Raw genomic sequence first — 11,059 nt, forward strand, 5'->3', positions numbered from 1 at the left:
TTATGATATTTTTCAATAAAAACTTCAGCTATGAGCTGGAGAGATGGCTTAGTAGTAGAGGCGTTTGCCTGCAAAGCCAAAGGATCCTGGTTCAACTCTCTAGAACCCATGAAAGCCATATGCACAAGGGACACATGCATTTGGAGTTTGCTTGCAGTGGCTGGAGGCCCTGACACACCCATTCTCTCCTTCTCATTCTTTCTCTCTCTCTCTCTCTCTCTCTCTCTCTCTCTCTGCCTCTTTCTCTCTACCAGATAAATAAATAAAATATATATTTTAAAAATTCAGTTATAATGTAATCTATAATTTTTATCTTTGTGGTGTTTATTTTATCTTGTTGCATGTGTACTGCTTAAGAAATATTAACTCACTTCAGTGTCATGAAGATATTCTACTAGCCATTCTTTAAAAGCATCTTTTTGCTCTTATTTAACTGGAATTTGTTATTGTACATACTGTGTAGTAGAAGTGAGCATTTTTCCTTATAAAAATGTTGAATGGATTCAGCCACATTTGTTGAAAAGATTTCCCTTTGCCTCTGAATTGCACTGTTGTACTGCTATACAACCAGTTTGTATGTGCTTGAGATTCTACTTCTGAATTTCATTTTTTTATTTCACTGGGTTACTTGTAAAACTTTGTAATAATATCATATTTTATAATTACAGTATTATTTAATGGAACAATTCAGCTTTTTCCTCAGGAGAGGTTACATATTCTTAGCCACGTGAATTTAAATAGAATTTTAGAATAAGATTGTCAATTTCTTCATCTATAAGTGATAGAGTTTTTAAAAGGATTATTCTGAACCTACATATCTGAAGTTAAACTGTTATCTTTCAAATAAGCCATGTTGTTTCTGTGTACTGGTAGACCCTATAGTCACTAAAGAGATTATTCTGTTAGGCTTTGGCATCAAGATGGTGCTAATGTCATAAATTAACTATGAACTATCTTAGATTCTCTGAAGATTTTGTTGAGAACTCCACACTTTTTCCTAACAAAATATGGATCTGGAGTAAAACACACACATGCACACACATAATGTTTCATTCATAGTTTTTTTTTTTTGAAGCAGAATCTCACTCTGGGTTAGGCTGACCTGGAATGCACTATGTAGTCTCAAGCTGTCCTTAAACTCCTCCTTCTTTGGCCTCCCAATTGCTGGGATTAAAGGCATGTACTACCATGCCTGGGTTCAGATTATATATACATTTTTTTTATTTTACTTGTTAATTTATTTATTTATTTATGGGTCATTTAATTTTTTTATTTTATCTTTTTAAACGTGAAGCAATGCAAACTTTATTTTTCTTTTTTTTTTAAAATGTAATTTCTTAGTTTTCTTTTCAGCAAATACAGGCAGTTTGGTACCATTGTTTAGGCTCATCTATGATCTACCCCCTCCCATTGGACCCTCCTTGTTGATGTAAATGGGTCATGCATTGTGGAGTTAGCCCACGGTTGTTGGTATGCAAAATGTCTCTGCAAATCATGACCCAACATGTGACATTCTTTCTGCCCCCTCTTCCGCAAAATTTCCCTGAGCCATGTTGGGTTCATTTTTGGTCTGCTTCAGTGTTGAGGTGTTGGGGGCCTCTGAGGCTCTGGCTCTCTGATTTGGTAGGAGATGATTTTTCTCTGTGTTGGTCTCCTTCCCCTTTGTGCTGGTATCCGGTTCACAGGAAAACATCACCCTTACTTGTTTCGCCAATTGTCCTTAGTTTCAGTTGGGCCCCTTTTGAGGTATGTTGGGGCATCTCTCTCCTTAGGATCTGTATCTATCTGAAAAAGAGAAGCAGATTCTCCTACGGAGAGTAAGTAAGTTAGTACCTGGAAAATTGAGATAAAAATTACTTTTTTGATAGAGAGTTTGATAGGTGTAGGCCCTCTTGTTCCCCATGATTGATGGTAGCTTGATATTGGGGACTGGGCTTGTGTTTGGGTATGGTTCTGACTTGTTTCCCAGCTCCAGCTATGGGTCTAGTACCACTGAGGGGATCAGTTAGCCAAATCAAGAGCATTTGGTTCCTCACCATGGCTGTGTGCCACTATTGCATTTCTGTGGGCATCACATCAGGTTATTTGTTGCTAATTAGGTTAGACAATGAGTTGCTTGGACAGATGTTGGTCATTTCCCCCAGTAGCCCATGTAGCACCTTCTGGCACTAGACACGCTGACTGTCTGGGGATTGACTATCTCCTGGCTTCCAGCCAATCCATTCCATTTTACGTGTCAGCTGCATATGGAGTCTTCAGCAATAGGGTCTTACCACTGGCCTTTGGTGGGTCATCAAGTACTCTGACACAAGTCTGTCATTGTTTTGGGAAACCTTGCAGGTTTCTCTGATCAAAAGCTCATTGTGGATGGTAGCCCAAAGCTGGAAGTGGGGGTTAAATGTCAGTGCCCACTAAGAAATTGAGGAAAAACATAACTAATATACAAGAGTTAGAGAGGACAGAGATAGAGGGGAGAGGGGGAGAGGGAGGGAAGGAAGATGTAGAAGATTTAGGTTGGTCTTGATCCTACCTTCTCCAGCGTCTTGTGGTTCAGGTGTTTCCTGTAAGGGTCTAGTGAAGGTTCAGCCATTTGGTCTGTCTTTTAGGAAGTAGAATTTTATGGTACCATTGCCATTTGGGTCCAGATTACTGTTTTCCACCCTTCAATTCCCTCCCCATTCATCCTATTGTCTAGTACATGAAGTGCTTGCTGGGTAAGGCATCTTGGGTACATTCAGGTTAGGTGTTGTAGATGAGTGAGACTATGTGTCAACTTTTTTTCTGTGATTGGGTAAGTTCTCTGAGAATGATCTGTACCAGGTTCAACCATTTTTCCTCAAATTTCTTTGTGTCATTTTTTTTACTGCTGTATAGAATTCCATTGTGTAGATATACCACATCTTTGTTATCCATTCTTCTAATAATGGACATCTGGGTTGATTCCAGCTTTTAGCTATTACGAATTGAGACACTACAAACATGGTTGAGCAAATCTCTCTGGCCTGTGGTTTGAAGGTTTTAGGGTAGATGCCCAGTAAGGGTATAACTGGGTCTGTTGGTATTTCTATAGTCAGCTTTTTCCGGAGTCTCCATATTGCTTTTCAAAGTGGTTGTACCATCCTGCATTCCCACCAACAGTGAATGAGTGTCCCTGCTTCTCCACATCCTCGCCAGCATTTATCTTCATTTGATATTTTGATGTTGGTTATCCTATTGGGGTAAGGTGGAATCTCATAGTTGTTTTAATTTGCATTTCTGTGATGATTAGGGATGATGAACATTTTCTTAAATGTGTGTTTGCAATTTGTATATCTTCCTCTGTGAATTGCCTGTTCAACTCTGCACCCCATTTTGTGAGTGGGGTATTTGTCTTCTTATTGTTTAGACTTTTGAGTTCTTTGTAAATTCTAGAGATAAGGCCTCTATCAGTTGGATAACCTACAAATATTTTCTCCCATTCTGTGGGTATTCTATTGGCTTTGCTTATTATATGCTTGTCTGTAAAGAAACTCTTCAGCTTCATATGATCCCATTGGTTGAGTGACTGTTTAAAAACTTGAGCCACTGGGGTTTTGTTCAGGAAGTCTTTTTCCATTCCTATATCATGGAAAGTACTTCCTAAATTTTGTCTTCCAGTAGTATTCGAGTTTCTGGTCTTATGTTGAGGTCTTTGATCCATTTGGATTTGAGTGTAGTGCATGGTGAAATGTGTGGATCAAGTTTTAGTTGCCTGCATGTGGTTATCCAGTTTGTCCAGCACATTTGTTGAAGATGCTATCTTTTTTCCAGCCTATATTGTTCGGACCTTTGTCGAATATCAAATAGCTATAGTTGCTAGACCCAAAATCCGGGCCCTCAAGTCTATTCCATTGATCTATACTCCTGTTTTTACGCCAGTACCATGCTCCTTTTATTACTATGTCTTTGTCGTATAGCTTTAGATCAGGTATGGTGATGCCACCAGAGATATTTCTTTTGCTGATGATATGTTTGGAAATGCGAGGCCTTCTGCCTTTCCATATGTAATTTGAGATCATTTTTTCTCTGTGAAGAACACTGTAGGGATTTCAATTGGAATTGCATTAAATCTATATATTGCCTTTGGTAGGATTGTCATCTTCACAATGTTAATTCTGCCTAGCCAGGAGCATGGGAGGTCTTTCCATGTTCTCAGGTCCTCCTCAATTTCTTTTTTGAGAGTTTTTATATTTTCATTGTGTAGATCTTTTACTTCCTTAGTTAACATTATTCCAAGGTATTTAATTCTTTTGTTGCTATTGAAAATGGGACTATGTCCTATATTTCTTTTTCTGTTTCTTTGTCATTTGCATACAGAAATGTTACCAATTTTTGTGCATTGATTTTGTATCCTGCTACTTTGCTATACGAGTTAATCACCTTCAGGAGTTTTGGGATGGAGTCTCTTAGGTCTCTTACATACACAATCATGTCATCAGCGAATAGAGCTAACTTAACTTCTTCCTTTCCAAATTGTATCCCTTTTATTTCCTTTTCCTGTCTTATTGCTTGGGCTAGGACTTCCAGAACTATATTGACAATCAGAGGTGGGAGAGGACAGACCTGTCTTGTTCCTGATCTCAATGGGAATTCCTCCAGTCTCTCTCCATTAATTGGGCCTTTGGAGCTTTGTATATTGCCTTTATTATGTTAAGATGTGAACCGGCCATGCCGATTCTCTCCAATGTTTTGATCATGAAGTGATGTTGTATCTTGTCAAAGGCTTTTTCTGCAGCTATCAAAATGATCATGTGGTTTTTATGTTTAAGCTTGTTTATGTGGTGTATTACATTGACAGATTTTCATATGTTGAACCACCCTTGTGTCCATGGGATAAATCCCACATGGTCAAGGTGGATAATGCTTTTGATGTGTTGTTGGATTTGGTTTGTGAGTATTTTGTTGAGGATCTTTGCATCTATGTTCATTAGGGAAATAGGCTGATAGTTTTCTTTTCTTGTGGCATCTCTGTGTGGTTTTGGGATTAGGGTGATACTAGCTTCATAGAAGGAGTTGGGTAGCTTTCCCTGTTCTTCAATTGTGTGGCACAGTTTTAGAAAGATTGGTTTGAGTTCTTCCATGAAGGTTTGATAAAATTCAGCTGGCGGGCTGGAGAGATGGCTTATTGGTTAAGCGCTTGCCCGTGATGTTTATGGACCCAGGTTCGAGGCTCGATTCTCCAGGACCCACGTTAGTGAGATGCACAAGGGGGCACACACTTCTGGAGTTCATTTGCAGTGGCTAGAGGCCCTGGGGCTCCCATTCTCTTTCTATATATCTGCCTCTTTCTCCCTCTGTCTGTCGCTCTCAAATAAATAATTAAAAAAAAAAATAGGCTGGGAATCCATCTGGTCCTGGACTCTTCTTTTTGGGGAGGTGTTTTATTACTTTTTCAATCTCCATGAGTGTATGGGTTCATTGAGGTGATTAATCTGCTAATCTGCTCTGAGTTTAGCTTTGGTAGATGATATGCATCTAGGGATTTATCCATCTCCTACACATTTTCCAGTTTTGTGGAGTAGAGGTTTTTGAAATAAGTCCTGATGATTCTCCAAATTTCGCTTATGTCTGTTGTGATTTCTCCTTTTTCATTTTTAATTTTGTTAATTTGGAGTCTCTCCTTTTTTTGCTTGATCAAATTGGCCAGTGGTTTGTCAATCTTGTTTATTTTTTCAAAGAACCAGCTCTTTGTTTTGTCAATTGCCTTAATTGTTTCCTTGGTTTCCAATTCATTAATTTCTGCTCTGATTTTAATTATTTCTTTCCTTCTGGAGCTCTTTGGGTTGGATTTTTCTTGTTTTTCCAATGCCTTTAGGTGGATGGTTAGGCTATTGATTTGGGATCTTTCTGTCTTTTTTATGAAGGCATTGAATGCTATGAATTTTCCCCTGAAGACTGCCTTCATTGTGTCCCATAGTTTTGGTATGATGTGTTCTCATTGTCATTCAATTCCAGGAATTTTGCAATTTCATTTTTTATTTCATCCACTATCCATTTATTGTTTAAGAGTGTGCTATTCAGTTTCCAGTTGCTGTTGGGGTTCTTGTTGGTTTTTTTGTTGTTGATTTCTAGGAATATAGCATTATGATCTGATATCATGCAGGGAATTATGTCAATTTTCTTAAATATGTGGAGGCAGTCTTTGTGACCCAGTATATGGTCTATTTTAGTGAATGTTCCATGGGCTGCTGAGAAGAATGTGTAGTCTGTGGATTGGGGATGGAAAGTTCTGTAGATGTCTATTAGGTCTAAGTGCTCTATTTTTTTGTTGAGCTTTCTAACTTCCCTGTTGAGCTTCTGTTTGGATGATCTGTCTATTACTGATAATGGTGTGTTGACGTCCCCAGCTATGATGGTGTTGGTGGTTATTTCTGCTTTATTGTCTAGTAGGTTTTGTTTTATGAACTGTGGTGTCACTGTGTTTGGTGCATACAGATTTATGATTGTAATATCCTCTTGATGGATTGTTCCCTTTATAAGTAGGAAGTAGCCTTCTTTGTCTTTTTTGATTGTTTTTTGGTTTGAAGTCAATTTTATCTGATATTAATTTGGCTACACCTGCTTGTTTCTTATTCCCATTTGCTTGGAATATTGTTTTCCATCCTTTCACCCTGAGGAGGTTTCTGTCTTTAGTGGTAAGGTGGGTTTCTTGAAGGCAGCAGTTTCAGGGGTCTAATTTTTTGATCCACCCTGTTAGCTTGTGTCTCATGATGGGTGAATTAAGGCCATTAATATTTCTGGTGATGACTGTGAGATTTGATTTGATCTCTGCCATATTGTGGTGGTAGAGGTGTGTTGGCATTTCCATGGAATTTGAAAGTTTTTCTGTCTACTCTGGGTTTGGTTGCTGTGATCTGCTTCTTGTACGCATTTGTGTTTGGTTGTTTGTTTCTTCTCTGTGGAGAATTTCCTGGAGTACTTTCTGTAGGTTTGGTTTTGTGTTCATATAATTGTAAAGCTGAGTTTTGTCATGAAAAGTTTTCCTTTCACCATCTATTATAAGGGAGACTTTTGCCGGGTAGAGTAGTTTGGGTTGGAAGCCATAGTTTCTTAGAGTATGGAGAGTTTCATTCCAGGCCCTTCTAGCTTTCAGGGTTTCCATTGAGAAGTCTGAAGTCATTCTGATGGGGTTTCCTGTGAAAGTGGTGTGCTGTTTTTCCCTAGCTGCTTTTAGGATTTTTTCCTTGGTGTCAATGTTTAGAGTCTTAATGATAATATGTCTTAGGGAGTTTCTCCTTTGGTCTAGTCGGTTAGGAGTTCTGTTTGTTTCTTGAATCTTGATGGGCCTTTCTTTTAAGAGACGGGGGAAGTTTTCTTCAATTATGTGTTAAATAAGTTCTCCAGGCCTTTGGTCTGAAGTTCTTCTCCTTCCGGTATTCCAATGATTCTGATATTGGGACGTTTAAGTGTATCCCACAATTCTCTCATGTTCTGTTCTCAGGTACTTTTGAACTTACTGAAATTTTTGGACTCTTGAACTGTTTCTTCTATCCTGTCTTCCAGATCATCCTGTCTTCCACTTTGCTGACTCTATTCTTGGGAGCCTCTAGTGAGTTTTGGACTTGTTCAATAATGTTTGCATTTTCTACTACTTTCCTATGTATCACTTCCATTGCTCTGTCCAGCTCCCTTTTTGTCTTATTTTCTGATTTTCTTGATGATTCTTGGAAATCACCCCTGCATTTCTTTATGTTTCATTTACTGTGGCCAGCTGATTTTTAAGGTCCTCTTTTTTTTCACTCTCCCTCAACTCTCTTAGTTCTCTTTGAATTCCTTCCAGTGTCTTATCATATTGCTCTAGCTTAGTGATGGTAGCATCCACACGATTATCTGTCCTTTGTAGCTTTCCTGCAAGTTCTAGCAGTAGGTTGGTCAGGGTTGCATTGCTCATAGCTTCCACTTGATGTTCTGATCCTAAACACTCTTCTATGTTTTGGTTTGTTGTGATCCTTGTTGGACTGGGTGATCTGTCTGGATTTTCTTCCATTTTATTTTTCGTGTTATTTCTTTTGCGCTGTGGTCTACCCATGTCAGTGTATGGGCAGGTAGGTGGGTGGAGCAGCCTGGGATCTAGCTTAATGCAAATCCAAGGCAGCCTGGGGCAGTTGTAAGCAGCCTGGGTTTTTGCTCACTCTTGCCAGGAGAGAGTCAGTCCCCAGTCAGTGTGTCTAGTGCCAGAAGGCGCTACATGGGCGACTGGGGGAAACGACCAATATCTGTCCAAGCAACTCATTGTCTAATCTAATTAGCAACAAATAACCTGACGTGATGCCCACACAAGTGCAACAGTGGCACACAGCCATGGTGAGGAACCAACTACACTTGGTTTGGCTAACTGATCCACTCAGTGGTACTACACCCATAGCTGGAGCTGGGAAACAAGTCAGAACCATACCCAAACACAAGCCCACTCTACAATATTAAGCTACCATCAATCATGGGGAACAAGAGGGCCTACACCTATCAATCTGTCTATCAAAAAAGTAAGTGTTGTTTCAATTTTCTTGGTGCTAACTTACTCTCCGTTGGAGAATCTGCTTCTCTTTTTCAGATAGATGCAGATCCTATGGAGAGAGCTGCCCCAACATACCTCAAAAGGGGCCCAACTGAAACTAAGGACAATTGGTGAAACAAGCAAGGGTGATGTTTTCCTGTGAACCGGATACCAGCACAAAGGGGAAGGAGACCAACGCAGAGAAAAATAAACTCCTACCAAATCAGAGCCAGAGCTTCAGAGGCCCCCAACACCTCAGCACTGAAGCAGACCAAAAATGAACCCAACATGGCTCAGGGAAATTTTGCGGAAGAGGGGGCGGAAAGAATGTCAGGGTGTTGGGTCATGATATGCAGAGACATTTATCATACCAATAACTGGGGACTAACCCCACAGTGCACGACCCATTTACATTAACAAGGAGGGTCTAATGGGAGGGGACAGATCATAGATGAGCCTAAACAATGGTACCAAACTGCCTGTATTTGATGAAAAGAAAACTAATAAATCAAATTAAAAAAAAAAAAAAAAGAAAGTCAATGGCACTCAGTAAGAACACTGAGTGGGGAACACTACGCAGGAAGAAACCTTCCACAGAAAGATAGGCAGGGAGAAGCTTAGGCTGATGGTAAGCTGCCAAGATGACCAGATAAGAGACTTTATGAAGTAGCCGTCCTGGAGTTAGTAGTTGTAAGGCCATTTTCTCCTCTTAAGTCATGATACCAAATAGGAAAAATGATCTACGAGTGCCCCATGTGCAGAGAATTTTTCTCTGAGAGAGTAGATCTTTTTTTGCATCAGAAAATTCATACAGCTGAGAAACCCCATAAATGTGACAAGTGCAATAAGGGCTCTTTTCATATATCAGAACTTCATATTCATTGGCAAGACCACACAGGAGAGGTTTCTAAGTGTGATGATTGTGGTAAGGATTTTAGAACAACAACCAAACTTAATAGACACAAGAAAATCCACAAAGTGGAGAAGCCCTATAAATGTTATGAGTGTGGCAAAGCCTTCAATTGGAGCTCCCATCTTCAAATCCATATGAGAGTCCACACAGGAGAGAAGCCCTATGTCTGCAGTGAGTGTGGAAGGGGCTTCAGTAATAGTTCTGACCTTTACATGCACCAGAGAGTTCACACTGGGGAGAAGCCCTTCAAATGTGAAGAGTGTGGGAAAGCTCTTAAGCACACCTCCAGCCTCTGCATGCATCAAAGAGTCCACACTGTAGAGAAACCCTATAAATGTTACGAGTGTGGGAAGGCCTTCAGCCAGAGCTCCAGCCTCTGTATCCATCAGAGAGTGCACACAGGGGAGAAGCCCTATAGGTGTTGTGGGAGTGGGTAGGCCTTCAGTCAGAGCTCCAGCCTCTGCATCCAGCAGAGAGTGCACACAGGGGAGAAAACTTTTAAGTGTGATGAATGTGGCAAGGCTTTCAATCAAAGTACAAGCCTCTGTATCCACCAGAGAGTACACAACAAGGATAGAAACCATCTCCAAATATCAGTTATATAATACATTTTACTATGCATTAAAAATCTTCAAACCCGTAAGTGCCACTAGAAAGGAAACCCTGTATCCACCTGCATTGACCCCAGGAACATTTCCAGCAGTCCCCAGCAGAACGTGTTTTTCTGAGGCAGGCAAGGTGAGGTTGGTGTTCTCTTTCATTGGTTCATGCCAACTGTATCCCACAACTTGATTCTGAACATAGAATCCCTCTGTATGCACCCTGGGGTGTGTCTGTCATGGGTATGGTGATTTCTGGGATTCTGGTACTATGCCTCAGTAGTTGAAATAGTTCTCAAAACCTATGAGCAGTGCCCAACCTGAGTCACCACCTGTCTGTGCTGTGCTGTGCTTACAAGCAACCCCAGATGCTCCCCTTGGGAGCTCGTGCCCTTTCCTCTCAATTCAAGCCCACTGGTCAATACATTTGAAGATGGACAGTGCCTGTGAAGACTGAGTTCTGGTACATCTGACGTTGCCACTTGACAGCACTGACATTGCTTTCCATGTGTCCCATTAACTTCTGAACCCATTTTACCTCATAGTTTCAGAGTACCATAAAGCCCACACCTTCCTAGAGTTTAGGTGAATCATCATATCCACTCACAACCTATCAGAATTCATTGGCATACGTGGCCTGGAGCTTTTCTTGAGTTTTGCGGGCTCTGCTGATCACTGTGTCTCTATGTTAGACTGATTTTTCTAGTGGCTGCATCATGTGTCTTTAACTTGAATTTTTTTTTTAAATAGCTGAATGTAAATAGGGAGGACAAAGAAAGCCAAGAGGGAACTTGCCTCCCTCCAGAGTCACCTCAGCCTCCTTCTGTGATGCAGTGGGGTGTGCCCCATGATCTTGGGGAGGCCTTGCGAGTCACCAAGGGTGTGTTGGTGTTTCTGTCATCTCAGGTAATAATGTATAGGATTCATGTATTATGTAGCAGTTCTTTAGAGGCATGACCGTGTATTGCTAGCCCATCATTCTTCATTCAACAAATATTTATTGAATGCTTCCTGGGGGCCAGGTGCTGTTCTGTG

At 40.4% G+C, this 11,059-nt stretch overlaps 1 pseudogene; it reads left to right on the plus strand.

The window, feature by feature from the left end:
* Positions 1-9,247: 9,247 nt before the first annotated feature.
* Positions 9,248-10,030, plus strand: LOC101596993 (annotated as a pseudogene).
* The last annotated feature ends 1,029 nt before the right edge of the window (positions 10,031-11,059 follow it).

This window comes from Jaculus jaculus, chromosome 8, assembly GCF_020740685.1.
Source record: "Jaculus jaculus isolate mJacJac1 chromosome 8, mJacJac1.mat.Y.cur, whole genome shotgun sequence".
Lineage (NCBI taxonomy): Eukaryota > Metazoa > Chordata > Mammalia > Rodentia > Dipodidae > Jaculus > Jaculus jaculus.